Source organism: Phalacrocorax carbo, chromosome 15, assembly GCF_963921805.1.
Source record: "Phalacrocorax carbo chromosome 15, bPhaCar2.1, whole genome shotgun sequence".
NCBI classification, from domain to species: Eukaryota; Metazoa; Chordata; class Aves; order Suliformes; family Phalacrocoracidae; genus Phalacrocorax; species Phalacrocorax carbo.
In genome coordinates, this window is record NC_087527.1 from 9,589,093 (window position 1) to 9,601,811 (window position 12,719).

The window sequence follows — 12,719 nt, forward strand, 5'->3', positions numbered from 1 at the left end:
TCTGAGGTGTTACATGTGCCTTTTTTTTTTTTTTCTTTTAATTTTTTTTTGTTCTTTCCCGAGCAGATTTTCCTGCAGCTCGCTTTGGGTGGAGGCGTGGGGGTTATTTCGGAGCTTCACAAGCCTCGCTGTGCTCTGCGGGGAGCTGCACCTTGTGCTCCACTGCAGACCCAAATTAGGTGAGCTAGGAAAGCCTGGCTTGAGCAACCACTTCAGAGGGCAGGACAGGGAGGAAAAGCAAACACTTGTAGAGAGGTGGCCTCCCTGGTAAGGCTAGAGCAGGACCGTCCTGCGGACCCTGTGGGAGGGAGAAGGTAAGTGGCTACTTGGCAGAGGCTGCCTGCGGGAGCGGCATGTGCCGGGCAGGGTGCGCCCTGCTCGCCAGTTCCTGCGGCTCAGGACCAGCCGCTCCGTGGGTTTGTAAAACCTGTGCTGTGGTATGTGCCGAGGCTCAGGGGTGTTTTCCTGCGAGGGAGCAGGGTGCTGCCGCGAAGGAGGCACCGCAGCCTGCGCCTTTCGCAACGACGCGAGGGATTACGCTCATCTCTTCATTTCTTGTTCCCCCCCCCCTTCCTCCCCCCCCCCCCCCGGGTCAGGCTCTGTCGAGAACAAGCGAGAAACCGTCCGCACAAAACATAACACGTATCCATGGAAGGGAAAATAAAAAAAATGTCTGCGCACTGCCAGGCTGGCTTTAAAACGCTTCCTCTGCGCCCCTCTCTCGGGGCCGCGGCGCTCGGAGCCATGGCTCGGACCGCCCGGTCCCTGCGAGACGCGCCTTCCCCGGCCAGACCAGCTCTGAGCGCCTGGCCCTTGCTCCTGCCAGCAGGGTAACTGCCTTCCTGGTTTACAATTGCTTTAAATAATAATCTGCTAATAAACTTGGAAGAAACGGTGACGTTATTCTTAGCTAAACACCATTAAAATGTGCTTCCACTATTTCTCAATAGAGGTGAAAAGCGTTTCAGCTTCCTGGAAATGGCCGAAACAGGCGACGTGTAGATCAAAGTACGGTGTAGATCTGGGCTCGGTTTATGCAGGGGTTTTTTGAACTGTAATGAAAACGTTTCTGCAGCTTGCATCATAATGAGTTAAGTCAGCACGTAAAGTGATTTAGAAAAAGCAGATTTAAACGGCGTCGGCTATTAACTTTCCTGGGATTTAAAATTTCTGTTTAAATACCTATTTGGGTATTAGTAATATCTGCATTGAAACCTTAACGTTGGTCTGTTTAACCCTGAAGCAAACTAGGGTATGCCTAACACAGGCTTTGAACAGATTCAGCCAGACCATAATACTGTGGGAGCTTAGACAGCTTTGTCTGTACTTGCACCTCTCTGCGCATTTTTCCAGGACTATGATCTTTGTCTGCAATTAATCATTGTTCAGGACGGCCGTTGCCGATGGTAGAATCCATGAACTGCTCCAGCAGGGAGAGGTCCTAAAGCGTGTGCCTGGCGCCGCGTACGTGCAGACCAGGGCCAGAAATTGCTGGGGCAGCAGGCGTTGTACAGGGAGCCCGCTTTGCGGACCCAGTGAATTGTGTGGGTCCTCAGCACTTCTGGAAATTGTTTTTCTAAGTCTGAGCTGAAAATTTATTTCCGTTTTTTAAGAGTTTCTAAATGACTATAATGTTCAATGTAGTTTAAAAGTCATCAAGGCAGTTGAGACCGGTTGCACTCCCGGAGTGGGTGGTTTCATGGCTGAACCTCGTATCTGAAAAGCTAAATGTTCTGGTACGGCGTGTTTAAATCCCAGAAAGGTCAAACCAGACTTTCATACTTGAGTTAGATTGACCCTGGTTTACTGCATGAGACTCTCTGGAGGAAGAAAGAGATCTTTCAGGGGAAAGGGGAGGGGAAAAAAAAAGTGTTTTTTTTTTCTCTCTGAACAGCTTGTGGTGACTCTCTGCACATTCTTGAAGCAAAGGGGTTTGTTCTTGCCCACAGTGTCCCTCCCCTGCATTGTGGAGTGGAAAACTCTTATGCTAATTATGTCACTGTCTGTTATCAATAAGAAGTGATTTAATTTCTTTGGCCAAGTGTTGCAACAAGAGCAAATTAGATTGAGAGCCAAGTGAAATGAAAAATATGCAGCTGTTCTGCCAAACAATGATCGTGACTGCTTACAACATTTTGTTTTAGACTGGCTTGTACACAGAATCCTTTATATTGAAGGTTTTCATGTCACAATCCACTGCTTGTGCAAGGAAACTAGATTAATAGATCATAAAGGACAAAAGAGACCTAGGTTCATCTGGTTCAACTTCCTGCATTATGCAGGTCATGAGATTTTTGCGAATTTGTTGCTTTTTCTCATTTCAAATAATTTAACTACAGCATTCCTGCATCTTAGAAAAATATCAGATTTTCATTTTAAAATGGGTTGTGAGAGAGAGTAAAATAAGAGTTAGTAAACTGTTTCCATCAAAATCTACCTGACAGACTAGAAATCAACATACTTTTCTAAACTTGTCTAGTTTCTGCTTTCGGTTTCTGGATGTTGCTGTATCTCAGCCTGCTTGACGGAGGAACTCTCCATTATCAGATTTCCGTCCCCGTGTAGCTGTGTACAGGCTGTTTAGCTGAGCATTTAACACTCCCATCGCAGACTTGCAGAGCTCCCCCTTGGGTCCATCTTTGCTAATCCTGTAATAGTTCTGTTGCGGTTTCCTATGAACACTCCAGTGTTTCACTATTTCGGTCTAGGCAGAAGGGGACAGAGCGATCAGCAGTGATTGTACCCGTGCCAGCAGCCCCCCTGGCTGAGGTGTCTCTGTCAGGCATCGAGGGATTACACCAGCCGTGTTCAGCTGGTTTCCCAGCATGGCTCCTAAAATACTCTCAGACCTGCTCCTTCTTGGGATGGCATCCCTGTCCCATTGGTTTGTGCTCTTTGTTCGGAAGGTACAGCTTCACACTTGGCCCTCTTGAAAAGGGCAAGTCCTTAGGCAGCATTGCTGCTTGCAATGGCTTTTTTTTTTTTTTAATACCCCTTCCTGCTACTGTTGAGTGTTGCCTACAAACTTGATTGGTAATGATTATTACCAATTATATTTTCATCCAGAGAAACAACTGCTTCTGTCTCCACTGTAGGAGTTTCCCGGTTCCGGGTGTGTGCACACCTCAGCTGTGTCAATATTGTGTCAGGAGGAGGTCTGAATGTACACCGTCCTCTTGCCACACCCCAGTTTTGTGGGAAGAAAGCCCAGTTTAGGAGCTGGAAGGGAGCCAGGAGGCACGCTGCGGCATTTCCCTGCCCTGGTGTCTATAACATAGCCAGTAAATATGTAGGGCCCAAAACAGGTAGTTGCAGGACCCATAAAAGAAAGATGACAGCTCTAGGACATAGTGGTTACAACTGCATTTTGAGACCTTCCTGCTAGATGGATTCTAATCCAATTGATTATGCCTTCTTGCTCTCATAATCCCGTAAATGCTTCACAGGCGTTGAAGTATGGCACATGAGCCCTCTTGCAGAAATCGTCTATTAGTGCTATTACCATTTACCACTGAACCTTAAAATTTCTTGGAAGTTTCTCTGTCAGCAGCTAAACTCATGAAGCTTTGTCTCCCATGGATTTGTGTCTGTAAATGCCCCCGACAAATATTCCAGCTCTTACCCAGTCTTGCTTGCCCTGTCTGGCTGAGCAAGCGGTAACATGCTGACTGGGAGCTCCACAGGGGCCAAGCCAGCAGCAGTACTGCCCCTCGGTATGGGCAAGGGCTGGATTCTGCCTGCCTTTCCGCGACACTACGGTGGTGCCTATACTACATATTCTAATCAGCTGTTCATTCAAGACCTAAATACGTTTGGGACTTCTTCCCCACTGCCAAATTTGATTGAGATTGGAGGAAGGAGAGGAAAAATTACATAGAACAACACAGTCACATTAGGCTGGTTTATTTTTAGGAAACCAGGCTAAGAATATCAAAGGAATATTGAGTGGGAATATGGACAGGGTATTTGCGTGTTCAGTTTATTTGCCATTAAATTTTTCATTTCTTCCTAAGAACAGCAGATGATCTGTCTAGGGAATTTCTCAGCCAAAATAAGCAACCTCCTGATGGATTTCACCTGTGTCCCAGCATGCTCTGAGGATGCATGGGATGTAAGCATTGAACAATGATGGGGAATTACTGCTCTGCTGTGTTGTTTGGCTGCCTGGGTGCAAAGAGGAGTATGGTGATACCCAGTATTGGAATAAACATTTATTTTTATTAAGATCCATACAACTTTCGATGGACATGTTGGATATTTGCCACGGCTGGGTTTTTTGGTTTCTTTTTAAACTGTATCTGTCCACTGTATTTCTGCTAGTTTTATGACAAAAGCCACCTGTGTAAGATAGGTAGTGAGTGCTTTCAGAGATCTAATAATTTGTGAGCTATAAACAAATAAAGAAGCTGTTTCAAGACTTGACCTGCAGAATGCTTTGTGTTGCTTCTTGCCTATTGAAATGCAGCTGCTATTGAAATGCTATGATCCCATCAGAATGTACAACTGGTTATTTTTTAGAATACTTTAAAGCTTATAAACTTGAAATAAATCAAGAAAGTTGGTAATTCTAATCAACATTCTAAAGTCACCAAATTAGTAAGCACTTCAGTTCAGTGCTTCATGGCCTAAACAGCACAGTTAAAAAAAAAAAAGTACCATTTAAAGAACTTGGGCATTCACAGAGCTTGCATCAAAAGGAAATGAAGATACAAATTAAGTAACCTAAAAATATATTTATGCATCAAAATACTTGTGTATCTGGACACCTATCATTAAGCAGTCTAGATGGCGATGGTAGCTGGAGACCTGCGAGCCTTTTTAACATGCAGCACATACAGGGAACATTCTCATCATAAGTGATGGCATATGAAATGTTGCAGCCGGAAAAGTGATGACAAAGATCAAATGGAATGAGTTTAGCTTACAAATCGGAGCGGTGTCCTCTAACTGGTGTGATACAAACAAGGTATGACACAAGGCTGAGACAGTTCTGCCCTTGACATTGTTGCCATTGCTCTCAAATCTGCAGTTAAGGATCCCCGTCTTGATTTATATTTTGACAGAACAGTTGGGAGTGCCCCAGCTGGTTCACTAAGCCACGGTTTTCAGCCGAGTGGGCCAGAACACCATGCAGAATTAGCGAATGCTGTGCCAGCCATTGCCTTTCTATGGTGCTGCGTAACAGCAGCTCCCAGTTGCTAAGCAGCTGCAGAGCTGTCCTTGCCTTCCCTAACAATCAGCTGTACTATGGGAGCAACATGGGTTCCCCTTGATCGGTGGAGAGGAGCCGGCAGCATGAAAACAGGAGCAGTGGCCATAGCAAAATTGTTCCTTTCCTGGCTGCCTGACGGGCCCCCTGGCAAAAATGCTGGAGTGAAGTGAAGGGACACTTGATGGCCCAGAAGCAGGGGGTGGCGGGGAGGGGGGAGGGAGAGCCAGCATATGTGCACAGCGGAGGTTACAAAGACAGCAGATCTTAGCAGAGCAGGGGGTGCGCACCGAGGAGAAAGAAGTGGGAGAGAGGCCAAATGCACAGTTCGGAATGAAAAAGACCCAGGAGGAGAGTGCGGCATATGGAGAGGGGAAATAAAGCAGAACTTGTACAGCCTGCGAATAATTGCATAGAAAATAGCAGAAGAGAGGGAAGGAGCTTGATTCATTACTGCCCTTCACCTTGTGGAGACAGCTACTCCTGGGAAGAGGAGGTGTGGAATACAACAGCATCGTTCGTATTTCACAGTGAACTGTAGGTTTTACATTTCAACCCCTGCCATTTGTGGTTTTCTTGCTGCATAGCCCCTGCCTTTTGTTTAGACTTTATTCCTGCAGGCTCTGTTCTTATCTTTGCCTAGTTTCTAATTTATTTTCATACTTGCTTTAGCCTTTATTGTTTTTTCAAGGTAAGTCTTTAAATACCTTTTCCACATACTTTAATTGTTTTAGCCTTCAAGAGGGTAGGCCATTGCTAAGTCCTAACTGAAGTTAGTTTCCACTAAACCCGCAAAGCCATCACTGCTTTTCTCCCCCTGTCCCTTTGGGAGCTGCTGATGGGAGAGCAGGGTTCCCTTCCCAACACCTTCCACTGCAGGTTGTCGTTCATTTTCCCTGCGCAATGCCTGCCAGCAGTCCGGAAAAACTTGCTGCTAGTAGCATGCAGGAAGTGGTTCCTGTGGCAGTAAATTATCACAACTGCCTGACATGTTGCATAAGGGGGGGTAAAAAAGTGTCACGAACATCTAGGGGAGGGGGGGGTTGTGACCAAAAGAGATTCTAGTTCCACCACTGCTCAGCTGTCCACATGAAAAAACACTTCATGGTTTCAGCACCTAACATACAATTGGCTGCATAATAGGAAATACCAGTAGAGCTGGCAGTGAAGCGGAGTGGCTACGCATTCCCCTTTCTGGCTCCTCCAGAGGATTGAGGGGCATATTTGCACGGGAGAGTGGGGAGAGGAATTAAAGCTTGTGCAGCTGTTGCCCTCCTCCATGGCCAGCCCTGGCTTGCTCGAAGGCCTGTCAACTGAGAACACTTTTTGCCAGGTCCAAAATTCGAGTCCTAAAAGGAAAACGGGTGCCCACCCAGATCTACAGTGGAAAGGATTTACCATGGGCTCTGTGTGTGTGTATTTCAAGCCAATAAAAAACTTGACAAATACTCAGCCAGATGTGTTTTATACTTGGAAGATTTTTGTCGAAGATACCTCATTCGGAGAGACACTATATTTGCTTCTTTCCATTTGTCTGGAGTCCTGTATCTTTGAACAGGCACTGTCTATACTATTGTTAGACTCCTAAGACCATTAAAGGTCTAGGGGCACTGACACAAGTAGATTCAGCCGCCTTTCACAGGGGCATTTTTAGCATTATGAGAGTTGTAAGTTTAATTAGAATCGTTTTAACCAGGAAATCTCCCCACCTTAAGAAATCAGAGCTACTGTGTTAATCCCAGTAAGCAACTGTGAACTTGACAGTGTGCCTGTTGTTACAATGAGAGTCAGGAAGGGTGAAATGCATGTAGGAAGGGAGAAACGCACAGGAAACATGCCATCAAGGACAGCGGTGTCAAGCTCATGTAGGGCAGCATGCCAGTCCACGTTTGGCGATAACCCATGGGCTGCAGCAGTGCTGGCAGGTTGCTGCCCTCTACGTGCCTTCACACACCAGACCACGCCACTGTCATGATTGCTCAAACACCTTCCCAACCTGCTTCAGTGGCTTGCAGTGAGCACCTCCAGCCAGGCCACTCTGCACTGCCAACCCATCCAGCTCCCACAAGCACAGCACAGGCCAAAAATCACAGCTCTAAAACAAATTACACAATTGCAACTGGGTTTATTTCCAGCGCCTCAAGTTATTAATTAGCCTGCTCTGAGCATCACTGTTTCTTTGCAGGGTTTGCTCTGGCTGGATTAATGGATACTCTCAGGTCTCAGATAAACTCAGTCTGGGCCTGTCCTTTGTCTAGGGATGCTCTGACAAGCCACAAACCTCTCTAGATCCTGGCAAAACTCCATTCCTACGTATGAGCTTCTTACCAGCCAGACAACGACAGAGCAAGTGCTTCCTGCTTAGCTCTCCCCACACATTTAGCACTGAACAAAAACGAGGCAGAAAATTATGGTGTCTTGTGTAAGGATATAAACAAAGGATTTTATCATCTCTTCAGTCTGCAGTTGCTGCCTTCCTGTAGGAAGTTTGCACAAATATTAGAGGGGAGGACACAAACTTCACACGTTAACTACCCTTCAATGTCAGTGCCATCCATTACTTAGCAAAAGCCTGTCCCTATTTCATCCACAACCCTTCTTATAGCCTACTTTGCCATCCTTTTTTCTCCTGTAAATATGCCCAGTTTCCCCACATTCTTGTCCGAAAGGTTTGAGAGCTTCCTGTCCGGGCCAGGTGCAAGAGGGATGACTATTGCATATCCAATGCAGCAATGCAAAGCCTGACTCTTCCAACGGCTATGAAAACACATGCTTGTTCAGATTGCATTGTAGCTCACATAGTAGAAAACATATTTAGCAAGCCAAACCTGGGATTATTTAAACTTGAGGTTCTCAAAAGCCTCACAAAAAAGTACAACCCCTCACATTTCAGGATTAGTGGAATCTACCAAACAACTTCTGGGGACCATAGCCCAGATTTGGCCATCCACAGAGGTCTCACCTACTCCGTACTTATCCCTCCTGCGCAAACTGAAGGAGCTGAATGCAACTCCTGCTCTGGCGCTGTGGTCATCCTAATTAATGTACACCTCTGTCGGTCTCAGTCCTGCCTCGTCTGTAAACCAGTAAGTATATGAAAAGAAAACCTCTCTCTACCAGGAACTGCCTACTTTGGGAATGGGAGAAAAAGGGGAAAATAATCTGAAGAAAGCAGATACTGCAGAGAGCACTCTGATTTTGAAAAAAACAACATCTCAGTGCTTGCTGGGTCAGGTGGAGTGTTGGGAAATGAAACCACAGGAAGGCATGTGCCAGAGGATTTTAGGGGTGTATACTAAAGAGAGGTGTTGGATATTGGGTTACAACACATTGTGTTGCAAGGAAAGCTATTTAAAGCCTCTTTCCCTATGTTTCCCAAAATTACTTCCTGATGGGGTTATTCTCTGCTGCAGATCTGAACGCAGAAAAGCATCTGATGCTGATTAATTTAATGCAGTTCTGTAGCAGGGCCCTGTGCTCTCACTCAGCCACAAGCAAGCCTGAGCATCACTCCTGAACTCACTGCTTCTGACTGTTCCCATGGTAAAACCAACCACAGCTACCAACGCAAACACAACCTGCAGATCTCGCCTAAAACGAGGCATTTTGAATCCCTCTCTCTCCGGCAAATCTCCAGATTCACTGTTAAGCACAGAGGCAGAGGATGAGATCCAGCATCACTGGGATAGCTCTGCCAGCCTGCGCTGACAAATTCCTCCCCATCACTCAGTGAAGATGTGCCAGTACATCTGGGAGACACACATACCGCCCAGATCCATGGGGGCAGAGTTATGGTGGTGTTGGCAGACACTTCCTTGTTCGTTTCATGCTTTTCAGAGATCAGTCATTGTGTTTGATGTTCCAGAAAAGCATAGGATGGTCTTGACTTTGTTAGTCATTTTTTACAACAGAACTTGGCTTAAGAAGTCACACTTCAGTGAGGAGCAGAAACTTGAAACTCCCCCTAAGCACCTACTGTATCAGGCTGAGACATTACCATGTTGATTTACACTCTCTTCAAATTTGTAAAGTGGAGGGTTTTTTCCCCCACAACTGCAAAGCCAAGAACTCAGTTTCTAATGAAAGGTGAGATTCAAAATACGGCACGTTGGCCACACATGCATCAGGTAGGGCATATTTGGCCCACATAGTTGGCACCCCTGATTTAAAGCATACCAGAGAAAATAACCCAAGAAACCGTGTGTGTTTCCTATAAATAGCTGCTCTCTAGGCAGTAGTCAGTGCGTGGTTTATGAAGAAAATCTGTCCAAACTACATCAAAGTGCCTGAATATTCGCTGCCTGATTTTGCCGAGTTGTGTGTCTAATTTGGCCAACACCTCCTGTTGCAGACCATTGCCTGTTTTCTTTCCTAGCCCTCTGAACTCTATGGTAGCATTTAGACAGATTTTATATAGAGTTTCATGAAAGATTTTTGCACTGATTTAGTGCATGGGCTACTTGAGCCAAGTGAAACAGGAACTATATTCCTAAGGCATGAAAAGGCAGAAAGGAAATATTCTTATTGAAATATAATTTTTCCACATTACTTAATAGTCTAGAAAGTTAATACCTTTCTGGCAGCACTTCCCACTGGGAAAAAAAAACATGGTTCCTACTCAGCCAAACAACAATGTAATAATGTTCTGGGTTGCATTAGACGCCTTAGAAACTGGCAGGTGTCACAGCCACCTTCCCTTCAATGAAAAAGGCAATTGAGAGCCCTTATGACACAAGGGTTTCACATCAGTAGGGGCTACTACACAAAAAACAGGCACATGGCAAGGTCTGAATAGATAGTGAATCATGTGGCCCAAGGGATTTTTCAGGGTGGGGGTGTGTGTGTAAAATATCAGGCCATGAGGACCAGATGGTGGAGCTCTGCATGTGCAAGAGAAACAGCAAGAAACACTACAGAAATGGATATTGAGAAGCAGCTGAAAGTCAAGGAGACAGAGCTCTGATTTTGAAAAAAGGTATTTCCAGGGTTGAGTGAGGGTCAAAAGAGGCCTGGGATTGTGAGCAAAAACACAACTGCAAAAAGAAAATTATTATGTAAATAAATTGAATCACCTTGAGTATATATCTAGTTTTGCCATAGGCTTCTCCTCTTACGCTGACACTGTCACCCATAACTTCTTTGTGTGTGCAAGGTACACTCAGCTCTCCTACATTACAGTTTCCCCTTCACTATCTGCCCTGGCAGTTCACACTAAATTCTGTGGGGCAGCGATTGTTCTTCAGTAAGGGTCTGTGCACATGACAAACAACTGTTGCCCTTGCATAACATCTGAAATTTATTGGAAATTCACTCTACTTACATGGTAAGTTCCATTCTTTAGGGTCTGTCTTTCCTATTGTAGATTCTTCAGGGGATTGTCTCTTGCTTTATATGTACATGCTGTAGTGGGAATTCATTGCTGAAAACACAAATAATATTGCTGGTAATGTTAAAAAATAAAAATTTAAGGCGGCTCTTGTCTTGTTATGCACATTCCTAAGTTTATTAATATTTCCTTTGACATAAATGGGGCTACTTGTTCTTATTGCTAATTTAATGTTTAAGCCTTCGTAAAGCTGGTGTCTGTATCATCAAGAAGGAAAGTCTTAAGTATATTTCAAAAATGTAGTTCTAAAGACATTTAGGAAGAACATGTCCCCATTCTTGTCTAGTTTATATTATCATATAAACTAATAATATGAGTATACAGCAGATGTTACTCCTCTCTGCAATTGTAGCTACAAGGAAGTACCAGTAGCCTGAGACCTTGCTGGTTAGCTAAAATAGTTGTATTTTCCATTAGAAACAGTACTGCAAGCCATGGTTAGTAGCATGTACTATGATAAAGCCTAAGTGATTGGAAACGTAAAACTTTGACAGTATTCAGAGTTCCTCCAAATGGAAGAACATAGCTAACCAGAATATTTTGTCAAATCTGTTAGCATTTTTACCATTTAAAACGCTATTTTTCAGCAGAAAAAATTACAGTTATGCTTGTTTTCCCCAACTTGACTCTATATAGTCACAAAACTCAGGGGCTTTTGATATTATTAAATCTCAGTTCCCTAGTCTTTTCCAAGCACATCACAAGGGACAGGGAGAGAGACTGCACCAGCACGTTGGTGGTGTTTCCTGAGGAGGTCAGGCTAAGGATATGCCTTGAGGTTCTTCCATTGTACCAGAACTGCCCAGAGGGTCGCAATCACTTTCCCCCAGGCTTGATATTACGAGAAATGGGAATATCAGCTTATTTCATCACTGTGTGTTGTAAAAAGGCCATAGCTTCAATATTAAACTGAATCTGTGAGTCTTTTTTTGGGTATCCTGATAACTTATCTGAATTACCCATCAAGGTTGAATTACCATCTGAAGTGTTAAAGCATCTTTTAAAAATCGTACACTTCCAGCAGTTTCCTAGGCAGTGTGCTAACCTTTCACTCCTTTCTATTATTTTCCTTGGCAATTGTGAAGCGACAAATTGATAACAAGATTGGAACACTGATATTTACCGTATCCCATTAAAGTCTTGATTTTGGTACGCTCGCTGTTAATCTCTATATGCATATTGACTCTTCACTGCAGATGTGTAAGCTTTTGATGAAACAGAACTTGTGCCAAAATCAATACACAGGCCAAGACAGAAGTAGGAGGACACTTGCAATTAATAATGATTAGATCTGAATTTTACTAACAGAGGGCTGAATCTTCTTCCATTTAAATCAGTGGCAGAATTCCATATTAGATTTTACTCTTTTGGAGTCAGCAAAATACACTTAGCTTTTGCATAGGACTTTATATGCCTAAAGCACTGCATACCCGTTAATTAAAAATAAGTAACTGAGTAACTATACTAAGTTGACTCTCTATGAACAGAATGTCCATTACTTAAAAACAGTCTTTGAGTGTTTACAGCTGATTTTATAATCTACTCATTTTATATTGTTTTGTCCCAAATCTAAAGGTGTACTAGCCTGAAGTTTCCTTAACTATAAAATGTAAAAGGAGACAAAGCTGTGAGAAATGTAAAGATTGTTTTGTGAGACTTGGGAAAAAAAAAGGGAAAAAACCCCAAACTAAAAGTGACCCACAAGATACTTTTACCCCTCCAAAAACTTTTATGGCAGTAATTGACTTGAAAAAAAACCCCATTGATATGAATGATCGTATCATTCATAGTGTGACGCTAGTTTTGAGGCAGGTCCAAATAAATAGTTTCAGGGTAAAACAATTATTTCCTGGTGCATTCATTCCTCTGTGATATTGGAATGCCCTCAGCCATTACAGTCAACAGGAGCTGACGGCTCTTACCGTGTTTCACATAAGATATATAAGACTGCGGTTCATAAAGCATCTTTTTGACAGCTTGTGTGTTCTCCATGCTTGCATCAACTTTTTACTCAGTAAAATGGTTGGCTTTACATAGGTGTGAATTTGGCTGCTTTTTATTGTTATTATTTGAATTACAGAACACTTTGTTGGGTATTTACACATCCCTCCTCCTCCTATCAAT